Genomic DNA, 24,586 nt, shown 5'->3' with positions numbered 1-24,586 from the left:
GCATATGTTGCATATGAGTACAGCGATGGGAGAAGCAGCCTTTCTGTAAAGTTCGTTGTTTCAGTATGTGAAACAGCTGAAGTGAAAGCTCATGGTTATAAATTCTGTAGATCCTTATTTTATGTTCTTGTGTGGAATAGTTTTTTCACCTGACCTTCCAGTCCTGGTTTTAGAAAGAAAGAAATGGCGAGATTGTGGTTTCATTGTTTGTTTTGTGTGACACTCAGCTGCTGATAACGTCATTTAAATAGTCTAGATGATGTGATCCAGTATAGTGACCGAGTGAATGACTTAGTACTGAACGTTTCTTACACTATTACACTATCTGCTATTTAAATCATTTACATTAAAGTTAACTGGACCTTTAAGTATCAGGATTTTTGTTCAAGTATCTTTGAAAAGTATAATTCGATCCAGTGAAATTGGAGTAATTCTTTTATGCAGCTGTTATGCCTTACCTGTTATATAATACTATTCTCCAAAAACAGCGTGTGCCTTGATATAAATTTATATCTTAAGCAAAATAACTTGAAAGTAACTTTTGAGGATATTTCTTGTTCTTAAATTCCCTTAGATGTGTAGGAATTCTAGGCTTTATAATTTAGGGTATTGGAAAATGTCTTTTTTTTTTTTTTCTGTTGGTCTTTTCAGTAATGCCAAGCAGCTGCTGAGCGTGGTTATGTTGAACACAATGTGTGTACCTGTAAAATTAGATCTTGAAGCGGCAGCCTAGTGTTTGTAAAGATGTGATTCCAGTAGAGATGCGTTTGCCTTTAAACCAAAACAGCTGTATAAATCTCTTCATTCTTGCAGGGTTGCAGCACACTTATAGTGCCAGTTGATGTGTTAAGCAGAGAATATCAAGATTGAACACTCAATTTCACCATATCTAGCTTCTATATCTTGTAAGAGTTTATATTTTACTTTAAATGAAATACGGTAGGTTTGCCAAATGTTTATATTTTTTGCAGGTAAATTTGTTTTTGACTGATTAGGTCTAAGTTTCAGTGCTTTAGATAGATATTAAGTGTATGGTGCAGGTTTAAGAATGAATTTTGTGTTTATCAGACTTTTTAGTTGCCAGGTACTTCAATGAGTTCCTTTATTATCTAATAGTGCTGTGTATTTTCTATTTATTACAGAGCAGCTTTATGTGTTGTTACGGGTGTTATTTTATATTTAGCAAGTATTTATTGAGCATGTATTATATGCCAGATAACTGTTTTAGGGACTGAAATATAGCAGTGAAGAAAACCAAGTTTCTTCCCCTTATGAGCCTGGCATTCTAGAGGATCATTCATACAGAATCTTTTCATGGTGTCTGTACTGATCACCCATGTTTATAAATGGCTGGATTTGGAAGAAGCTTTAGAATATATTGGCCAACATTCCTGACAGCTAGCCTTTTGACTGTGTGCATGTATACATCTAGAGGTGGGAAGATATTGTACTACTTTTGCGATAGCCTATTCTGTTAGATTCGGAGCTTCTGCTCCTGGTTTGCCCAGTTTCTTAGCAAGTCCCTGGGAGATTCCATTTCCTAAACTTTAACAGGGAAATACTTGTTTTTTTTGATTATTTCAAGGATTAAATGAAAAATTTGTGTTTTGTGTGTATTTAAAATTGGTAAATTTTGCTGTATTTAAATTACATCTCAATAAAACATTTTCAAGGGGAGAAAGATTGTGTTTATAAAGTATAGAAATATTATAGACTGTTGCAGAAATATAACATTGTAGAATATTTATAGAATAACTTGAAATGTTGGAATTTTTCATATTGAAACCAGAAATATGCCTCCACAAAACTTCTGCTCACTGCTTTGAGTTTAGCTTTTTGGAATGGTTCAGAGCAAACATGTATGCTGCCTCTTCAAAATATAGACAGTTGTTTCTTCTGAGTCTTTTTTTTTCTGGGTAAAAAACCTAATTTTTCATACAGTTTTTAGATTTCACATTGTATTATGCCTAGTTTGTCAAATGTCCTACTTGAAAATAGGATTCAGAATATATAGTTAAAACAGTTGATTGAAAAGCTTGATTTTTAAATATAGCAAATGTTATTACTATTTTGGAACAACTAATTGATCTCTTGTCCATGTTAATGCAGAAAGTTTTAAGTAATTATGGTAGATGGCCCACATTGTTTAATGAATAGACTGTTGGATTGTGAGCTCCATGAAGGCAATTAGCCTGTCTTGCCTACCATTGTATTCCTAGTGCTCAGCGTAATATCTGGCACCAGTAGACTTATTACTTGTTGAATGGGGACAAGAAGGGATGATGGAGTTTACTGAGCATATGAAATGCTGTGGGCCTGAATACTTTAAAGAGTTTAATAGCAACTGTGTATTTTGCTATAGGAAATAGCAGAATGATATTTTGTAGCACTTTTGAAGCTTACATATTAATGAATCGTCAGTGTAGATATTTTAAGGAAATGCATGCACCTTTAAAATGGTATTGAAACCATGGAATGAAAGTTTTTCTCTGTATTTCTAGAATAAATCCTCTATTCCATTGACTTCTACTTTATGACTTTACTTCCATTGACAGCCTGCTCTTTGCCTCCATATGACTCTTTAGCCCCCTGCTGCTCATGCTTTTCATAAAGTCCTTTCTTTCTCTCCTTTATAACCAGGTTACATATTTTCTTTGCTAGTTGACACTTGGGGTGTGAGAAGTCACATAATTCTGCTGATTGGCCTTACAATAAATGTGCAAGTGAACTGAAGAGAGGGGCTGTGTAGAATGAGAGAGTGGTACTGACATTTAGGTTTTACTGAGGGCCGGGCATTGACCGATACTTAACATACATTCACCTCCAAAACCCATGTTGTGATTGGAACATTCTTGTTGGTAGACTGGGAAATGGAACCTCTAAAAAGTTAAGTGATTTGTTCCAAGGTCAGCTTGGATTCAAATGCTGAGCTGATCCTGAAGTATAAACTCTTGATAGGTATTGTGCTGTAGGGGTTCAGGGGAGCTGACCACCTCACTTGGTGATCTGTTTTGCTAAAATTTACCGTTTGGTTACTTAATTTCTGTTTTCTGACCATCTCCGCAGCATTTTGAGGATTAAAAAAAAAAAAAAAAACAACAACCAGATTCTTCTAAAGGTCCTTTCAGGTAATTTTGTCTTTTAAATTGTAGGTTTTATGACTAGGAGGCTAAAAACATTTCTTGGAGGCACTAGTAATACTTAGTTATTGATGGTTGTTTTGCAATGGCATGTTTTGGTCTGAAGTCACTCAAGTCAGACCAGTTGCAATCAGTACAATAAATTGCTATGTGTAATTGATTCCTTTTCTGAACCTGTGGAAGTTCTCTTCCACCAGGAAGCAGCAGAAGCCTCGATTATGGAATAATGAGACCCTGAGGATCTAAAAATAGGCATAAATTTAAATGAATTTACTAGCATTCACTTGCATATGTTGTAGGGTACCTCTGTGGTGGATTATTTAGTGTTTGGTCCTAAAAACTAGTGCTCAAAAATAAATGAAGACATTCCAGAATTTTTAAAACACTATTACTCATAAAATACTGATTTGATATATACTTACTAGAAATGTCATGAGTATCCATAGATGAATTGAGTTCTTAGAATGCTTTTCAAAAGTGTTAAAAAGATAGGCTAGTTGAATAAATGAAGAAACACTCAGAAGGGATGGAAATTTAGGTGAACTGTCTTAAATCTCTAAATCGGTAATCACTCCTTTCGTTCCCAAGATGGCCTTGTGTTTTGCAACTTCTCTGACCAGACCTTACCTGACATTTATGTCTACTCATTCTGTATCACATTTTTAACACTGATACTATTGCCTTAGTTCAGGCCCTTGTTTGTGATCAGACTTCCTGTTGTTATTTTCTTCCCTGTTCATCCATTCTTTTCTTCCCAGTTCATTCTTTATCCAGGAGAGTTTTCTGAAAATTTTGGTGAGGTTGTGTCAATTCCATTAATTTAAGTCCACATTTTCTAGTGCATTGTCAGTTAAGGCCTTTTATTATTTGGCCCTGTTCTCTCAGAGTTCTGCTTTTAGAGGCACTTGTATTTCTCCACATTTTTACTTTTGCCGTTCCTTTAGCTTGAAATCCCTTTCTTTCTCTTCTCTGCCTCCACCTTTGCAGCTCAAAATCCAGCTCAAATTCCACCATCCTGAGACCTTTCTCCATTCATCCAGAAAAAGTTAATTCCTTTTTTTTAAATATCCTTATAGCACTTTGCTGTAGCTTTAATGTAGAGCGAGCTCTTAAAAATTTGTTTGTCTGACTACATTTCCCTACTAGATTGCAGCCTCCTAGAAGACTAATTCCAAAGTGTATTTATTAGTGGTTGAATTAATTTAAATATTTTTCTCCACAGATTAATACAAATCAACTTTTGCACAGATGCCATTTGTATCTATAAACTTACCTACGGTTTTGGTTCACATATACTCCAGGATGGGGGAAGTAATTGTTTTGATTTTTAAGTGAAGAATTTAAGAACCTCCCTCTTTTAGCGTCTACTTTATTGGAATGAGTCAAGGATACTGGGAGTCACTTTTAATGTGAATAGAATGAATTCAGAGACTTCCCTGGAAGTTCAGTGTATAGGACTCTGTGCTTGGGGCTAGTGTTCAGATCCCTGGTTGGGGAACTAAGATTTCACATGCCAGGATGTGTGTGGACCCTCCCCTACCCCCCCACAAAAGAATAAGTTCAGACTTGTGTTTATATTTGCACTCTGTTGTGTGATCAAGATAATGATCTGTTTTTCTTGGTGAAAATTTTCTGAATAGACTTTATGTCAAACTTTCATTTCCTAACTCTGAAAAATTAATAGCTATTTCTGAAAAACCAGTTGAAAATTAACATTGCATAATATTAATGTTTAAGGTCATTTATATATATATTTTAAATATTTAGTATTTCTGTTTAATTTTTTTTTTAGCAGACAATTTACATACCTCCCCACCCCTTCCTTTAAGTTAGTGTTGATAGCGTTCCATAATAAACTACTTAAAGAGAAGCTTTGGTCAAGAATGGAATGAAATTGCAAAACAACCCCCCAAACAAAACCCAAATCACTGTTTCTTTAAAAAAAACCAACACTTTCACCAATTATATTCAAACAAAACACATAAGGAAGTTTGCGCCATGTGCGTCTTCAGTGTTTCCTGGTCTTCAGTGTTTCCTGGGCGGGCTCCCCTCCCCTTGCGAATGGCAGCGCTGCCCCGGCGCAGCCGGTCCGCCCTCATGCTGGGTCTGGAGGCTCGCTCAGCTTCACATTATCCAAAGACCCTGGATGGAAGACTCTAAGGTCTTGAAATCCCAAATGGTCATGGCTCTGTCGATGCTGGTAGTGCAAAACTTGCGACAATCTTGCTTGTCCACCTCGTAAATAGCCACTTGAGTAATGCTGTTCTGGTGCAGTGTCTCAGGGCTGTGTTGCGGTCCTCGGTCGTGGCCCGCTTGTCCATGTTGCGGAAGTGCTCCATGACCGACATGTTGCGCTGGATGCTCTGTTTGGGGATGTTCAGCTTGGAGACGAAGGTCAAGCAGCCGCGGTTGTCGTAGTTAAAGAGCATGGGGCAGCAATCATGGCCAGCAGCCACGACGCTGTTCTCTGAGACAAACGACACACTTAGGGGCAGGAACTCTGTCTTCAGAGTTGAGACCTGCACGCTTTTTGAGGCGTCGGCAACGGACACGGTGCTGTCGTGGCTGACCCAGGCCAGGCGGCTGCCGCTGGCTGAGAAGCTGACCCCTTGCACCCAGCCGCCGGTGCCGCTGCCCCCAAACTCGGACATCAGCAGACCGAAAAGCATCTTGCTGCCCCAGGGCGCGCTGGCTGGCTTCTCATCCACTTCTTTAATGTAGGCAGAAAACACTCTGCATTTGAAGTCGCAGGATCCCGCGGCCAGCAAGACGTTGTTGGGATGCCAATCCAAGCTGAGGACCGTGGAGTGGATGGGCTTTTTAATGTATTTGCTCACCCACCAGTCATTTTCATATTCGAAGTAACAGACGGAGATGAGTCGTGCTCCGCTGCCCACGGCAAACTTGTTCTCTAGCGGGGACCACTTGACGAAAGTGGCCGCCCGGTTAATTCTCAGGATCACCAGGGTTGGCTTCCAGACACCATCCTTCTGACTCCAGACGTAGGCGTTGCGGTCAGCCCCACAAGTGATGATGCGGTCACTCTTGGGAGCCCAGTCGATACCTGTGATGTGTCCATTGTGTTCCTTGAGTTCATGGGCTTTCACCCACTAGCCCCCGTTCTTCTTATAGATGTGGACCTCGTGATTATTGGGGCTAAGGGCGATCAGGGTACGATCCCTGTTCCAGGCATGACAGGTGGTTGGCTCCAGTAAAAACTGATGCAGGGACATTATTTAGTGTTTTCAAAGGATAGAAAGCTGGGATCGGGGCCATCCGGACGGGCTCGGAGCGTTGAATTCACGGACTCTGGTCAGTCGCCGGGAACAGGCTCCCGGACAGTCATTTACATTTTTTATTTTGTATGCTTTCTGAATATCAGTTAAGTTTTTGCTGTTATTTTTGTTTTTGGTTGACTTTGTTTCATATGTAGATATTTGTAAACTTTAAACTGGATGGTGGAAGCAAAAGTATTTGCTAGAAAAATCAGTTCTTGTTTAGTTGCTCAGTCATGTCCATCTCTTTGCTACCTTTGCTGGACTGCAGCACACCATGCTTACCTGTCCTTTACCAACTTCTGGAGCTTGCTCAAACTCATGTCCATTGAGTCTGTGGTGTCATCCATCTCATCCTCAGTCGTCCCCTTCTCTGACTGCCTTCAATCTTTCCTAGCAACAGGGTCTTTTCCAATGCGTTGGCTCTTCACATCAGGTGGTCAAAGTACTGGAGCTTCAGCATCAGTCCTTCCAGTGAATATTCAGGACTGATTTCCTTTAGGATTGACTGGTTTGATCTCCTTGCAGTCGGAAGGACTCTCAAGAGTCTTCTCTGGCCTCACAGTTCAAAGGCATCAGTTCTTTGTCATTCAGTCTTTTTTATTGTCCATCTCTCACATCTGTACATGACTACTGGAAAAACCATAGCTTTGACTAGATGGACCTTTGTTGGCAAAGTAATGTCTCTGCTTTTTAATATGCTGTCTAGGTTTGTCACTGTTTTTCTTTCAAGGAGCAAGTGTCTTAATTTCATGGCTGCAGTCACCATCCACAGTGATTTTGGAGCCCAAGAAAATAAAGCCTGTCACTGTTTCCATTGTTTCCCCATCTATTTGCCACGAAGTGATGGGACCAGATGCCATGATCTTCACTGTTTGAATGTTGAGTTTTAAGCCAGCTTTATCACTCTCTTCTTTCACCTTCATCAAGAAGCTCTTTAACTCCTCTTCTGGAAAAGGTCAGTTTTCATTCCAATCCGAAAGAAGACAGTGCCAAAGAATGTTCAAACTCCTGCACAGTTGCACTTATGTCACATGCTAGCAAAATATTGCTCAAAATCCTTCAAGGTAGGCTGCAATAGTATAGGAACCGAGAACTTCCAGATGTAGAAGCTGGATTTAGAAAAGGCAGAGGAACCAGAAATCAAATTGCCAGCATCTGTTGGATCATAGAAAAAGCTAGAAAATCAGAGGTATTATTCACAGTGATTTTTGTTCCATGAATTTCTACACATGCAAATTATGGAATCTAGTGTTCTTAATGTATTTGGAAAATAAATGTAGGTTAGAGGATCAAAGTCTAGGCTAAAAATTGGAATTTACATAAATGGAAATGAAAAAGGTAGTGAGAGGAACTGAAAACTGAAAGTAGTTAATGGGCTGCATGCCTCCCCTTTTCTGTTTCTGCATTTTCATTGCATAGGGAAACTTTCACTAAGGCATTTTATTGACACTTCAAACTTTGTCCACCATTTAATTAATTATTTCACTTCCCTTGGAGTCATTTCTTTTTCTTATATTGCTCTTCATTATTTTTTATATATCCTCAAAGAATAATAGAGGCTTATGTAGACATTTTGGTAGTACAGAGAAGTATAAGTGTTTAAAAGTCCCTTTGAATCCACCTACCTGAGATCACTCTATGACATTTTGATGAACATTCTGCTGGACTTCTGTGCATATATTTGTAAGGACATAAGATTTTACATAACGTACTATAATTCTATTTTGTACCCTGTACTCCATATGTATTTTTATATTGACTTCTAGTATTCTGTTATATGAATATATCGTAACTTGTTTGTTCAAGTCCATTTTGCTAGATTCTTAGTTTTTTGTTTTTTCCCTATGATCATGGATGCATCACAAAATTTTTGTGTACATTTGTTCATAATCTCTCCTAGATTGGATTTCCTAGGGATAAAATTACTGGGGTCAATTTATAGGCTTATAAGCTTGATACACTATCATATTGACCTTTAGAAGACTTTTATCAATTTATATTTCCCAATGATGTGAGAGTGCCTGTTTCTTTTGTATTACCATCACTTGGAATTGTCAGATGTCCCACTATTTTTTTTTTTTTATTTGTGTTTCTTTAATGTCTAGTAAAGATGCCTTTATTTTCATTCATATATTGAATGTTCTAATTTCTTGATTCATTTTTCTGATTTTTTCTAATTTATAAGAGCTCTCTGTATTAGATTCTAAAAGTTTTTTGCGGTACTAATATTTTTGTGAGTCTTTTAACCTTCTTTATATAGCTTTTAGTTTTAATAAGTTTCTGATTTGTGTGTGCATACATGTTTTAAGTGGCATTAGTTTCCCTCAAACGTCCTGTGGGAAGACCTTAGTAGTACTTAACTCCTCTCCTTCCCGAGCTCTGATGAATCACTTGTTCTCGTTGGTTCTTCTGTGATGGTCTTTGTGTGGTGTGGGCTGTCACCTGCCAGTCTCCTCTGTCCATGGGATTCTCTAGGCAACAATACTGGAGTGGGTTGCTATGTCCTTCTCCAGGGGATCTTACCGACTTGGGGACTGAACCTGCATCTGCCTGTGTCTCCTGCATTGCAGATGAATTCTTTACCCACTGAGCTACCTGGGAAGCCACCTGAGAAGTAATGATCTTTAGTATGCTCTTACTTAGTTTGAAACTCTTTAGCTCATGTCCCTATTGTTGATTCTGCTTGCTTTTGGGCTTTACATTTTTGAGTCCCTCCGGTTTTCTGCATTCAAATTAATCTTAAAATACCACTTTGAATCTGTCCTTTATCTATAAAACATGTTTACAGAGTCAAATTCTTGAATTGGGTATAATTGGGTATTTAAGATTCTCCTTTATAGACAGATCCAAAATAGCCTTATTTTTCACTGTATATACTGATGACAATACAAACTGCACTCCTTACTATTTTAAAAATAGGAAGTTGTAAGCTCCTATACCTTGCTTTATGTTGTACCTTTCCTTGGCCAGTCCTGCTTGTCCATTCTGTCAACCATAGTTTGGGTGTCATCTTCTCTATGAAGCCTTCATTAATCTCATCCCAAAATGCTTTGTCTTAATGCTTTTTTCTCTGAGATCACTTTTATGTATACTTACTACAACCAGGCTTACATTAAATAAAATTCTCCCACCTAACCCCAGGTTTATTGGACATGTTTCATTTATTCATTTTTTAAAATTCAGTTTTATTGAAGTATAACTTTACATATAGTATAATTCACCAGTTTTAAGTGTATAGTTAAATGGGTTTTGGCAAATATATATATGTGTGTATATATTATATACACACACACACACCTGTGTAATAGTCATCACAATCATGATAGCTGGAACATTTCTGTTGCCTCAGAAAGTTCCTTATGCCTCTTTGCGATCCATCCTCTGCTTCTGCCTGTGGTCCTTGGCAACCACTAATTTACTTTCTGTCACATTAGTTTTACCTTTCTTGATGTCATATAAATGGAATTATATGGTATGTAATTTTTGATGTCTGTCTTTTACTTAGCATGCTTTTGAGATTCACTGATGTTATTGTATGTTCTAGTGGTCTGTTCCTTTTTGTTGCTGAGTAATATTCCACATACGAATATACCACAGTTTGCTTATCCTGCTACCCAGTTGATAAACTATTGAATTGTTTCTAGTTTGGGGCTGTTGTGAACAAAGCTGCTGTGAACATTTGAATATACTTTTTTTTTTTTTTTTTGGTGAGCAAATTAAGGGTGGGATTGTTGTATGGTTAAGTGAATGTTTGACTTGATAAGAAAATGCCAGCCTGTTTTCCAAAATGGCTGTACTATTCTGCATTCTAGTTGGCCATGTTTGAGCATTCCAGATACTTTGCATTCTTACTGAGACTTCAGCTTTTGTCTTTGATTTTAGTTGTTCTAGTTGATACATAGTGGTATATCATTGTGGTTTTATTTACAGTTTCCATAATGACTAGTAATGTTGAGCTTCTTTCTAGTTGCTGTTTGTGTCTTCCGTGAAGTGTCTTAAAATGTTCTGTCCATATTCTTTGTGAATTGAATTGCTTGTCTTAATGAGTTGTATGAGTTCTGTACATATCCTGGGTACAAACTCTTTATCAGATAACGTTTCTTATAAAGATGAGCGAGTCTGTGGCTCACCTTTTCTTAACAGTAATTTCAAAGAGCAGAAGTTTTTAATTTTTATGGAATCTCACTTGGCAGTTTTTTTGTTTTATGATTTCTGTTCTTTGTTTTCCCATCCTGTCCTCAAACTGCCTAACACATGTTCACAGATTTTCTCCTTGAGTTTTTTTTTAATTGAAATATAGTTGATTGATGGTGTTGTGTTAGTTTCTGGTGTATAGCAGAGTGATTCAGTTATTTTTATATATATATTCTCGCTCAGTCGTATCCGACTCTTTGCGACCCCATGGACTGCAGCCTACCAGGCTCCTCTGTCCATGGGATTTTCCATGCAAGAGTACTGGAGTGGGGTGCCATTTCCTTCTCCATGTATATATATCCTTTTTCATTATAGATAATTATGAGATATTGAATATATGTATCCTTGGCTTTGTAATACATTTTTAATTTGTCACAGTCTACTTTCATGTATAATATAACATTATAGGAGCATATCTCCATTTTCTTGTCTTTTGCACTGTTCTTGTCATGTTTTATTTCTACATGTGTATAACTTAACATATGTTATAAGTAGACAGGAAATGTAAAATGAGAAAAGTTACTTACCTACTTTATATATACCTTTTCTTTTTAAAAAATTTCTCATTGATTTTATTTCTGGCTGTGCTACGTCTCCATTGCTGTGTAGGTTTTTCTCTAGTTGAGATGAGCAGGGGCTTCTCTCTAGTTGTGGTATGCCGGCTTCTCATTGCAGTGGCCTCTCTGATTGTGGCTCCCAGGCTCTAGAGCATAGGCTCAGTAGTTGTAGCACATGGGCTTATTAGCTGCTCTGTGGCATGTGGGATCCTCCCACATTAGAGAGTGGACCTGTGTTCAGTGCATTCTCATGCCTTGGCAGGCAGATTCTTTACCACTGAGCCACCAGAGAAGCCCTTATATGTATACCTTTTCAAACATTTCTCTTGCCTTGGTATAGACCCAAATTTTAATATGATATTTTTCTGTAGCCAGAGGGATGGTTTTGAACATTTCTTTTAATGTAGGTATGCTGTTTTATCTGTTTGAAAAAGTCTCCATTGCCAAAGATGTTTTTGCTAGGTATAGAATTCTGTTAATACTACCCGCACGCCCCCCACCCCCACCCCCCGGCACCTATTTCATTTCTAGCTCACATAGTTTGATGAGAATTTTCATAATTGTTTTTACTTCAGCCACTGGATTTTAAGTTCCATGAAGTTCTTTTTAAATCTTCCTGTCTCTTAAGCATTTGTCACCTGTGTGTATCTATAGGTATAGATACTTGACAGATAATTTTAGATTGATTTGAATTACAAAATATCCAGCATTTCAGAATTGAATAAAATTTCCTAGGATTGCATTGAATCCAGAGATTAATTTGGGAGTATTCCTGTCTTTATCCATTGCTTGTATTGTTGGTGTTCAGTTGCTCAGTTGTGTCTGATTTTGAGACCCCCCCATGGGCTGCAGCATGCTAGACTTTCCTGTCCTTCACCTTCTCACAGAGTTTGCTGAAACTCATCACCAAATTTGAGTTGATGATGCCATCCAACCATCTCATCCTCATTGAGACCTGATGCTGGGAAAGACTGAGGGCAGGAAGAAAAGGGGTTGATAAGAGGATGAAATTGCTTGTATATAAAACTGTTAATACATTTTGCCATTAACAGGGTCTAATATTGACCTTGAAATAAATTCATGATGACTAGAGCTAGACTAATCAAAATTATGTGCCTTTATGCAAGTCAAGTATCAAGCCTGTTGTATGCTGTTCTCCTGTCTTTCTTTTTTCTTTCTTTAAAAATACATTTGAATACATGATTCAGTGAAACATGAAGACAGGGTTATGCTCAGTGGATTAGAACTTGTTTGCCTGAGCAAATCAGCAAAAGTCAGCCATGTGTTTTCTACCTTTTTTTCTTTTTAGCTTTTAGTGTTGTGTTAGGAACATAAGGAAAGAAGATATACTTTTAAAATATGAAGCATTTCAGTGTTACTTATTTTTTCTAGTTTTTTTAGTTTTAAAGTAATTGCACAGTTTACGCTGGTTTTAAATGGTGCAGTCAGTGGTCTTTAGTATATTCACAAAATGAATAATTCCTGCATAATACAAACTGGAACAACCTGAGTACTCTGAATAGGGAAGCAGTTAAATAATTTATGGCACAGATATGTGATTTGCAAATATTTTCTCCCTATGTATCACTTTGCTGATGTCTATTTGTATCACTTTGCTGATGTCTGTTAAACACAGAAAGTTTTAAATTTTGATGAAGTCTAGTTAATTTTTCCTTTTGTTGCTTGTGCTTTGGTGTCATCTAAGAAGGCATTTCCTAATTGAAAGTCATAAAATTTTCTCCTATATTTTCTTCAAAGGGTTTTTATACTTTCAGTTCTTATATGTTGGTCTTTGATCTAATTTAAGTTACTTTTCTGGAATCTCAGTTCCATTCCATTGATTTACATGTCCATCCTTCTGCCAGTACAACACACTCTGGATTATCCTGCTACTGCTACTAAGTCGCTACAGTCGTGTCTGACTCTGTGCGACCCCATGGACTGCACCCTACCAGGCTCCTCCATCCATGATATTTTCCAGGCAAGAGTACTGGAGTGGGTTGCCATTGCCTTCTCTGGATTATCCTAACTTTGCAGTAATTTTTGAAATCAGAAAGTATGATTGTGTTTTTTGGGGAGTGGGGAGGGTGGTGGAGAGATCCTTTGCATTTCCACATGGGTTTTAGGATCGATCAGCTTGTCAATTTGTATAAAAAAGAAAATTAAGGATTTTTATAGGAATTGCATTGAATTTGAAGATTAGTTTGGGAATATTACCAATATTCTTAATAATGTTGAGTCAGCTAATAATGTTAAGTCAGCTAATACCTGAACATGGAATGTCCTTCTGTTTATTTAGATTTTCCTTAATATTTTCAATGGTGTTTTAAGTTTTTAGGTACAATCCTTACACCTTTTTTTGCCAAATTTATTCCTAGATTTTTCTTTTAAGGCTATTGTAATGGGAATTGATTTTGTAAGTTAATTTTTTTTGTAAATTTAAAAAACTTTTATTGAAGTACAGTTGATTTGCAATGCCATGTTAATTATTGCTGTACAGCAGAGTGACTTGGATTTATATGTATATATGCTTTTTCATATTTTCATTATGATTTATCATACAGTATTGAGTATAGTTCCATTTGCCTTACATCAGGACCTTATTTTTTAAGTAGATTTTGATTGTCCATTGCTGCCGAGTAAAACTAACGTAGATTTTTTTTTCCAGGGGGGCTACTCTCCATGGATTGAGGGATCTTGGTTCCTCAACCAGGGATTGAATTTTGGGCCTTGGCAGTGAAAGTGCTGAATCCTAACCACTGGACTGCCAGGGAATTCCTTAACAGATTTTTCTGTATTGATAATGTATCGTACATCTTGCTGACTTGTTTGTTTGTTCTAATAATTTTTAGTGGTTTCCTTAGGGTATTTTATGGAGAAGGAAATGGCAACCCACTCCAGTGTTCTTGCCTTGAGAATCCCAGGGACAGGGGAGCCTGGTGGGCTTCTGTCTATGGGGTCGCACAGAGTCGGACACAACTGAAGTGACTTAGCAGTAGCCGTAGGGTATTTTATATACAAGATGTGTTATCCTATCTGAAGATACTCCAGTACTCTTGCCTGGAAAATCCCATGGATGGAGGAGCGTGATAGGCTATAGTCTATAGGGTCACAAAGAATCAGACACAACTGAGCTTCTTCACTTTCACTTCTTTTTTACCCCTACTCTAGTTCTTTTTCTTGCTTAATTGTAGTGGTTAGAATTTCAAGTGCAATGTTTATTAGAAGAGGTGAAATTGGACTTCCTTTATTCCTGATCATTTAGGGAAAGTATGCAGTCTTTCTTCACAGAATGATTTTAGCACTAAATTTTTCATAAATGTCTGTTTTATCTTTTGATTAAAGTTGTTTCTCTCAGAGTCTCATTTTTGGTGTCAAAAAAATTCCAAAGGCTTTGGGTGTCCCCTATACCAAGCCTGTATAATTATCACTATTGTCCTATGGGCTAGAAGAAGAGGAAAATCTCCTACTTTGTGTGTAATGATTGGTCATATCAGTTTCTTCAAATATAGTGCCCAAAAATCATTTGAAAAATGTTTGTTATGGATGATATATGCACTGATTATTACCAATATTTCCTTTAGTTAGTGTTACTTGAAACTGGAGTGGAAGTTGCTGTCATGCCCTACTCTTTGCGACTCTGTGGACTGTACAGTTCATGAAATTCTCCAGGCAGGATACTAGAGTGTGTAGCCATTCCCTTCTCCAGGGGATCTTCCCAACCCAGGGATTGGACCCAGGTTTCCACCATTGCAGGTGGATGCTTTACCAGCCGAGCCACCACGGAAGCCCTAGTGTTCCTTCTGTTCAGTTCAGTTCAGTTCAGTTCAGTTCAGTTCAGTTCAGTCGCTCAGTCGTGTCCGACGCTTTGCGACCCCGTGAATCGCAGCATGTCAGGCCTCCCTGTCCATCACCAACTCTGGGAGTTTACCCAGACTCATGTCCATTGAGTCCGTGATGCCATCCAGCCATCTCATCCTCTGTCGTCCCCTTCTCCTCCTGCCCCCAATCCCTCCCAGCATCAGGGTCTTTTCCAATGAGTCAGTTCTTCGCATGAGGTGGCCAAAGTATTGGAGTTTCAGCTTCAGCATCATTCCCTCCAAAGAAATCCCAGGGCTGATCTCCTTCAGAATGGACTGGTTGGATCTCCTTGCAGTCCAAGGGACTCTCAAGAGTCTTCTCCAACACCACAGTTCAAAAGCATCAATTCTTTGGCGCTCAGCTTTCTTCACAGTCCAACTCTCACATCCATCCATGAGCACTGAAAAAACCATAGCCTTGACTAGACGGACCCTAGTCGTCAAAGTAATGTCTCTGCTTTTGAATATACTATCTAGGTTGGTCATAACTTTTCTTCCAAGGAGTAAGCGTCTTTTAATTTCATGGCTGCAGTCACCATCTGCAGTGATTTTGGAGGCCCCCAAATAAAGTCTGACACTGTTTCCACTGTTTCCCCATCTATTTGCCATGAAGTGATGGGACCAGATACCGTGATCTTAGTTTTCTGAATGTTGAGTTTTAAGCCAACTTTTTCACTCTCCTCTTTCACTTTCATCAAGAGGCTTTTTAGCTCCTCTTCAGTTTCTGCCATAAGGGTGGTGTCATCTGCATATCTGAGGTTATTGATATTCCTCCCGGCAATCTTGATTCCAGCTTGTGCTTTTTCCAGACCAGCGTTTCTCATGATGTACTCTGCATAGAAGTTAAATAAGCAGGGTGACAATATACAGCCTTGATGTACTCCTTTTCCTATTTGGAGCTAGTCTGTTGTTCCATGTCCAGTTCTAACTGTTGCTTAAGCACACATAATTTTCTGAATTTCAGTCTGTAAAGTTAAGTAGTTGGTGTACTGGAGTACATAGTACAACTTCTTTTGTTTTTATTGAGGAAAGTGACAATGTAAAAAACAATGTAAAATACCATATATTTTGGTTTGTAGTAATTTCTGGTAGTGTTCATCTTTAAACTTTTCTATTGGTGTTTATCCTTAAATTTTTCTGTAATTTTCAGTTTTCTACAGCGAAGTGGTGTGACTTTTTTAACCTACACTTTTTTCGGTATTTGCATATGTAATACTTGAAAACAGCATGGAGGCATAGCAAGATGTGAAAGCTACCCTTTATGTCCTTTTCATTTCCATTTCCTTCCAAATATATAACAATGTGAATAGATTGTGTACATCCTTTTTTTGCATATAGGCTTACAATAAACATATGTATTCATAAACATTAAAGATGTTTTTATGCCATAAATGTTCTTTACTGTTTTTTAAACAGTATTATGTGAAGATGTTTGCAAAACTACATAGAATTCCATAAGGAAATTTATCAGCTTTATTTTAACCATCACCTTTGGGCACTAAGCCATTTTTTTCATTATTTTTGATTTACAAATAGTCCTTTAAAGTATATGCTAGGGATAACTTTTGACACATTTGGAAATGTTTTTGTAGCATATGTTCTTAAAAGTGGAGTTACAGTTCCAAAGCATTTGATAGATACTACCAAATTGCTTTTTTAAAAAAGTCTTAGTTAGCAGTTTTGTATTTTCTCTGATAATTTATGTGAGTGACTGTTTCTTTGTATTCTGGTGACTACTTGATATTTTCAGAATTTCTGTTTTTGCCATCCTGATGGATGTAAATTTATTACCAGTGTTTCATTTTGCTTTTTTCTGGTTACCAGAGAGGAGAGAGCATTTAAAATTTTTAAGTGACCATTTGTATTTTTTCTGTGACTGAATCAATTTTCTAATTAAGAAGACCCTCTAGTTGTTAAAAAGAGGAGCAAACACAGTTTTTACATTTAAAAAAGTAGTTTTGTTCACTAAATCCCCATGCGGTAATTAATGCAAAATGTTTGGTTGTTAATAAAGAATAGATTAATCTCAGTGTTTACCTGAATAAGCTAATTAACTAAATGTGATTCTGTCTCCTAAATCTTCTTAAAGTAGAATTTTATCAGTAGACCTATGCCCATTAGTTGACTAGCTGGATATCTGTTACCCAAAGCATTCTTTAGTATTAATATTTGCAGACAGAGAAGTAGATGACTTGTTCTTAACTTTTATTCATCAATTCAGTAAATGTCTTTTGATCTCTTACTATATGCCAGACATATATTTAGGCATTGGGGCTATAGTGGTAAACGAGACATTGGTTGAGGAGAGGGCTGTCTATGTACAAATTTATCTTTCTGATGAGGGAAAGCCTCACTATGAAGTTGACAGTTAAATGGAGACCTAGGCAATGGCAACCCACTCCAGTACTCTTGCCTGGAACATCCTGTGGACGGAGGAGCCTGGTAGGCTGCAGTCCATGGGATTGTGAAGAGTCAGACACGACTGAGCGACTTCACCTTTCACTTTCCTGCACTGGAGAAGGAAATGGCAACCCACTCCAGTGTTCTTGCCAGGAGAATCCCAGGGACGGAGGAGCCTGGTAGGCTGCCATCTGTGGGGTCGCACAGAGTCGGACACGACTGAAGTGACTTAGCAGCAGCAGCAGATGACAAGAGTCAGTTATGTGATGATCTAAGCATCCAAGGAAGATAAAAAATTATATTTTAGGTATCAAATCAAGAAGCATGGCCTTTTTTTCTTCATATTAAAAAAAATTAAGTACAGTTTATTTACCTTGTGTTAATTTCAGGTGTGCAGTAAAATAAGTCATATATCTATATTACAGATTCTTTTCCATTATAGCTTATTATAAGATATTGAAGATAGTTTCCTGTGATATGCACTAGGTCCTTACTGTTTATCTGTTTTAAATATAGTAGTGTGTATCTGTTAATCCTGAACTCCCAATTTATCCCCTCCTCTCCTTTTTTCCTTTGGTAATCATAAGTTTGTTTTTAGTGTCTGTGGGTCTGTTTTGTAAATAAGTTAATTTGTATAATTTCTTTCTGATTCCACATATAAGTGATATCATATGGTATTTGTCTTTCTCTTTCTGACTTATTAGTATGATCATCTCTAGGTCCATCCATGTTACTGCAGATGGCATTATTTCATTCTTTTTTATGGCTGAGTAATCTGTTGTAGATATCTTATCTTCTTTATCACTTCATCTGTTGATGGACATTAGGTTGCAAAGTGTGACCTTTTGAAGACTTGGGAAAGAGGCTTGTGTGGCTGGACCCTTAAAGACAAATGAGAAATAAATGGAGGAGGAAGATGTAGTATGGTATGGTGGCAATAAATAATGCCTGCCTTTCAACTGGAAGACTTGCTCTTGAGTATTGACTCTACCTTTTTATAGATCCTGGCCTCTAAACTTCTGAACCCTCTTCATTCTAGTTCTTCCATCTGCTTTCTCTATGCCTTGGTTAATATAAAGAGCAAGTCAAACGAAAAATGCCTATAAAGGTATTTTGTAAACTGTTTGGTTCAGTGTGGTGTGCTTGTTTATTTAATAAAAGGCCACTGTCTGTGTGTTTTGCTCAGGGCTATGGAGAGACACTGAAATGAATTACATTTGGTGTTTGCTCCTTAAAAGAGGATGCAGTCTAGTAGTAATATAGTAATATCTGAAATACAATGCTGAGAATGATGGAGATTTTAAGGATGCAGATAAGGTGGTATAGGGACTCAAAGAAGGGAGAGCTTTCTTTTTTCTTGGAGTTGGCTTTATGAAGAACAAAGGACTCTTGAACTAGCCCTTGAAAGATGGATATGGTTTCAATAGAAGATGGAGGGGAAGAGGAGAATCTCAGTAGGTCAGCCTGTGGGAGTAAAGGCATGGAGCCTTTCCAAATTCAGAAGGAAAGGTTAGGACCAGACAGATTATGTAACATTTTAATACTAGGTTAAGGAAAGTGAATTCCATTCAACAGGAACGCTACCAGTAAATATTTATTGAGCATCTGCCTTTGCCAGGTCTGTGCTGGTTAGGACTATGAAAATTCAGTGATCTCAGTTTAGTTGGAGAAGACAGATTATTATAATTTTAATTAAATGTGAATAAAGTGTTGCAGGATCATAGTTCAAGGAACTATGCCAGCTGCTTGGCATAATAAGGGAAGGCTTCATAGAGGTAGATATTAGTGCTTGGACATAAAGTATCCCTTTTCGTAGCAGATAAAATTGATAAAGAGAGGTATATGAAGAAACATTCTGGCACTTTATGTGTTTTGGGATGTCTGGATGAGGTTTTGTGTGCAGTACAAGGCTGTGAAGAGTTTTGTCAGAGAGAAACTGAAAGATTCAGGTGGCAACGTGAATAGTTAATTAGAAAAGGTAGAGATTTGAGGTGGGGAACCTGTAAGACTATTACGCTGGACCAAGTGAAAGATGATGTAGGACCTCTTCATGTGAAATAGTAGCTAAGGGAATAGAGAGCCTGGAAAATTGGAGACTGCTTAAGTTGTAGAATTGGCAGGACTTGAAAATCAGTTGGTTATAGGAGAAGGGAGGAAAGGATCAGGTGGAATATGGAATGACTTCCAGATTTCTGCTACTTCAGTGGATACCATTGCATGAGGATAGAGTATATTTAAGGGGAAAGGGGGTGGATTTGGAGAGGTAGGCTAATAGTTTCAGCTGTATTGTGTCAGAGGTGCATATAAGATAATTGGGAGGGGCAAAGGATGACTTGGGGGTTGATCAACGTTTAGATGATGATTTAAGCCTTACATAGTGAATAAGGAAAATCATGCAGTCTTGTACAGCTCTTTGCAACCCCATGGACTATATAGTCCATGGACTTCTCCAGGCCAGAATACTGGAGTGGGTAGCTATTCCCTTCTCCCGGGGATCTTCCCAATCCAGGGATCGAACCCAGGTCTCCCACATTGCAGGTGGATTCTTTACCAGCTGAGCCGCAAGGGAAGCCATATATAAATATAAATTAAATAATCATGGGAGAATAGGTAAGTGAAGAGGAACCTTGAGGAGCATTGAGAGACAGCCATAGAAGTAAAAAAGACAATCAGGAAAAAAAAAAGGTATTAAAAGTGGTTAGAAGTTTTTTTTAAAAGGTGTAGTCAGTATTGTCATCATAGATGTTGACATTTCTCTTTCTTTTTCCCTTTATTTTTCCTCCAGAAGTAGGTCATTGGTCACCTCAATAGTTTCAATGAGGATATATAAGTCAGATTATAGTGACTTGAGTATATGGGGGCAGATTAGAATTTGCCTATAATTGGAAGGAGAGATAAAGATACAATATCAAGGTACTGTTGTTTACTTATTTTTTCTTGTCTGTTTTTAAAGATCAAAGAGTCTTGACTTTTTTATTTCCTGAGAGGAGATAGTAAATAGACAAAGGGTTGAAGTCACAAGTAATGGAGTAGCCTTTGAGGAGCCTAGCATAGTACATCTCAAACTGTAATGGGAATTCTGTTGAAATGCAGATTCTGAATCGGAAGGTCTGGGTTGGAGTCTGAGATACAGCATTTCTGATAAGCTCCCCGGATCAGGATGCTCCTGCTTTTGTTTGTGGGCCATACTCTTTGAAGTAATATTTAGAGACTATGGGATTGGTAGTATTATAGTGAGTTAGCCTTAATAGAAAGAGGAACACCTGCTCTGAAATCGGGTGGAACATAAGGTGGATGGGATTCAAATTAGGTTTACAGGTAAGAAACATGCTTAGTAACCTTAATTTGTTTTTTCTGTGCAATAGAAGTAAAGTGGCTTAAAAAAAAAGACTTGGAGAATGGTGTGTGAGCTTAAAAAAGGTGTGAAGGTTTGGAATAGTTACAAAAAGAGAAGGGAAGTGAGTGAGTATGAGACATGTAATCACTGAAAAGTGAGAATTTTTAATAGTTTGGTTATGGTGTCTGTACAAATAGTCGGGACAAGTTAGATTTGAGGAAGTCAGTCCTTTTTAAGATGATAGGGTAACCTAGAGGAGAGGTAATGAGGTCTGAAATAGAACAGTGGCTTTCAGAGTAGAAAAGGAACATGTGAATAATGGCCCCCTCAAAGATGTCCTGGTGGCTCAGACTTCCCTGGTGGCTCAGATGATAAAGAATCTGCCTGCATTGCAGGAGACCCAGGTTCCATCTGTGGGTTGGGAAGATCCCCTGGTGAAGGGGATGGCAACCCACTCCAGTACTGCCTAGGGAATTCATGGACAGAGGAGACTGGTGAGCTACAGTCCATGAGGTCGCAAAGAGTCTGACACGACTGAGCAACTAACTCAAACACAGACAAAAGATGTCCATGTGAATTTGTGATACGTTACTTTATGTGACAAAAGGAATTTTGTAGATTAAAATAGGAATTTTTAGATAGATTATTCTGGTAATAGATCCTGGGTAAATACAAGGATCTTTGTAAAAGGAAGCAGGAAAGTCAGAGTCAGAAAAGACCATGTGATGATAGAAACAGAGAGAGAGGAAATGTGATGATGAAAGCAGAGGTCAGATGATGTGGGACCGTGAACCAAGGACTGGACCGCCTTTAGAAGCTGGAAAAGGCAAGGAAACAGGTATTCCCAAGAGACTGTAGAAGGAACAAAGCCCTGGTGACATGTTGATTTTAGCCCAATGAGACATTTTGGACTTCCAGAAACTGTAAGATAAATCATTTGTGTTGTTTAAGCCACTAAATTTGTGGATTAATTTGTTACAGCAGTAGTAGGCAACATGCAGGGAATTATGGATGTGTGGGAATGTTGTTAGAATCATAAAATCAGGCAACTAATGGCATGTGAAATGGGCAACAGAAAACTGGGAAGGTTTTTAAGCTGGGTAAGTGGGTGGAGGAGTGTGGTGAAATTAAAAATAGAGAATGACAGAGCAGATTTTATAGAAAGGTGTTCATTTTGCATGTAAGTATGGGTTAGTTATGGATTAGTTTTGAAACAAGGAGATAAATTTAAGTGGCTGCTATTTTATAGTACTATTTAATGGTACTATTAAAGTTAATAGCACTGTTATAATAAAATGCATGGTAAATTTTATAGGAATATTTAGAGTTTAGAGTTTTGACTGAGTGGCCAAAGGGGTGAGTGAGAGAGACTGGTTTTTTAAAAAATAATGTCACATTATGTTTATATAGTGCTTTTCTTCATTTTGGGAAGTGTTCCCCCCCCCCCCGGTTTATTGAGGTATAATTGACAAATATAAAATTATAATATATTCAAGGCATCAACAGTGATGGTTTTGATATATGTACACATGGTGAGAGTCCACACATTCATGACTTAGCATATTTACCTTTTTTTTTTCTTTTTGATTTTTTTTTTTGTTGTTTAGTTGCTAAGTCGTGTCCGACTCTTTGCAATAAGTGTTATCATGCAGTATTTGTCTTTCTCTGACTTACTTCACGTAGCATAACACCCTCCAGATTCATCAGTGTTGTCACAAATGGCAGAATTTGTCTTTTTTTTTTTAAGGCTACATCATATTAAACACATGCCCCCATTTTCTTTATCTGTTCATTTGCTCATGAACACTTAGGTTGTTTCACTTAGTATCTTGGCTGCTATGAATAGTACTGCAGTGAACCTGGCCGTATAGCAGTATTTTGTTTTATTGTGCTTTGTAGCCTCTTTGTGTTTTTTTGTATACAAACTGAACTGAAAGTTTGTGGCACCTTTATATTGAGTAAGTCTATTGGTGCTATTTTCCCAGCAGCATATTCTTTTTAAAAATCTTATTTATTTTAATTGGAGGCTAATTGCTATCTCTTCCCTCTTGACCCTTTACCTCTGCCCCCATCCCAGCCCTCTAGGTCATCACGGAGCACCGGGCTGAGCTCCCTGTGTTACACAGCAGCTTCCCACTAGCTGTGCGTCTCACGCGTGGCTGTGCATGTATGTCAGTGCTTCAGTGCTTTTCTCTCAGTTCATCTCACCCTCTCCTTCCCCTGCTGTGTCCACAAGTCTGTTTTCTGTGTCTGTGTCTCTATTCCTACCCTTCAGATAGGTTCATCAGTACCATTTTCCCAGATTCCATATGTATCTGTTAATATACAATATTTGTTTTTTTCTCTCTCTTAACTTCACTCTGTACAACAGGCTTTAGGTTCATCCACCTCAGTTCAACTGACTCAGAATTGTTCCTTTTCATGGCCCAATAATATTCCATTGTAGATACGTACCACGACTTCTTTGTCCATTCATCAGTCATTGGACATCTAGGTTGCTTCCATGTCCTGACTCTTGTAAGTAGTGCTGCAGTAAACATTGGGGGTACATGTGTCTTTTTGAATTGTGTTTTTTTCAGGGTACATGCCCAGTAGTGGGATTGCTGGGTCACATAGTAGTTTCATTCTTAGTTTTTTAAGGAATCTCCATGCTCTTCTCCATAGTGGCTGTATCATTTTACTTTTCCACCAGCAGTTTAGGAGGGTTCCCTTTTCTCCACATCCTCTCCAGAATATATTGTTTGTAGATTTTTTGATGATGGCCATTCAGACCCGTGTGAGGTGACTCCTCATTGTAGTTTTGATTTATATTTCTCTAATAATTAGCAATGTTGAGGATTTTTTCATGTGTTTATTGGCCACCTCCATGTTGTCTTTGGAGAAATGTCTGTTGAGGTCTTCTCCCCGTTTCCTCATTGGGTTGTTTGTTTTTCTGATATTGAGTTGCATGAGTCACATGCATAATTTGGAGATTAATCCTTTGTTAATTGTTTCATTTGCAGTTTTTTTTCCCATTCTGAGAGTTGTCTTTTCATTGTGTTTACTTTCCTTTGCTGTGCAGAAAGCTCCTAAGTTTAGTTGGCCTTATTTGTTTGTTTCTGTTTCTGTTTCCATTACTATAGAAGGTGGGTCAGAGGATCTTTCTGTGATTTATGTCAGAGTGTTCTGCGTATATTTTGCTCTACGCGTTTTATAGTTTCTGGCCTTACATTTAGGTCTTTAATCCATTTTGAATTTATTTTTGTGTATGGTGTTAGGAAGTGTTCTGATTGCATGTTTTTACACATAGCTGTCCAGTTTCCCCAGCACCACTTACTGAAGAGCTCCATTGTTTTTTTCTCCATTGTATATTCTTGCCTGCTTTGTCAAGGATAAGGTGCCCATAGATGTGTTGGTTTATCTCTGGACTTTCTTTTTTGTTATATTGATCTGTATTTCTGTTTCTGTGCCAGTACCATACTGTCTTGATGACTGTAGCTTTGTAGTATAGTATGAAGTCAGGATGGTTGGTTCTTCCAGCTCTGTTTTTCTTCGTCAAAATTGCTTTGGCTATTCAAGGTTGTGTTTCCATACAAATTGTAAAGTTTTTTTGTTCTAGTTCTGTGGAAATGCCATTGGAAATTTTATAGGGATTGCATTGAATTTGTAGATTGCTTTGGGTAGTATAGTCATTTTCACAATGTTGATTCTTCCAATTCAAGAACATGGTATATTTCTCCATTTGTTTTTGTCATCTTTGATTTCTTTTATCATCAGTGTCTTACAGTTTTTTGCTTACAGGTCTTTTCTCTCCTTACATAGGTTTATTCCTAGGTATTTT

The 24,586-nt window shown here is 37.8% G+C and overlaps 1 protein-coding gene and 1 pseudogene across 2 annotated transcripts in view; one reads left to right on the top strand and one right to left on the bottom strand.

The window, feature by feature from the left end:
- Nucleotides 1–24,586, top strand: part of CDK13 (cyclin dependent kinase 13) — a 127,961-nt gene that overhangs the window by 1,715 nt on the left and 101,660 nt on the right. The gene's annotated exons all lie outside the window — the stretch shown is intronic.
- On the bottom strand, nucleotides 5,185–6,455 carry LOC120877256 (annotated as a pseudogene).

Source organism: Oryx dammah, unplaced genomic scaffold (assembly GCF_014754425.2).
Source record: "Oryx dammah isolate SB20612 unplaced genomic scaffold, SCBI_Odam_1.1 HiC_scaffold_18, whole genome shotgun sequence".
Classification (NCBI taxonomy): domain Eukaryota; kingdom Metazoa; phylum Chordata; class Mammalia; order Artiodactyla; family Bovidae; genus Oryx; species Oryx dammah.
The sequence above is the reverse complement of the archived record's forward strand: the minus strand, read 5'-3'. Positions and strand labels throughout refer to the sequence as shown.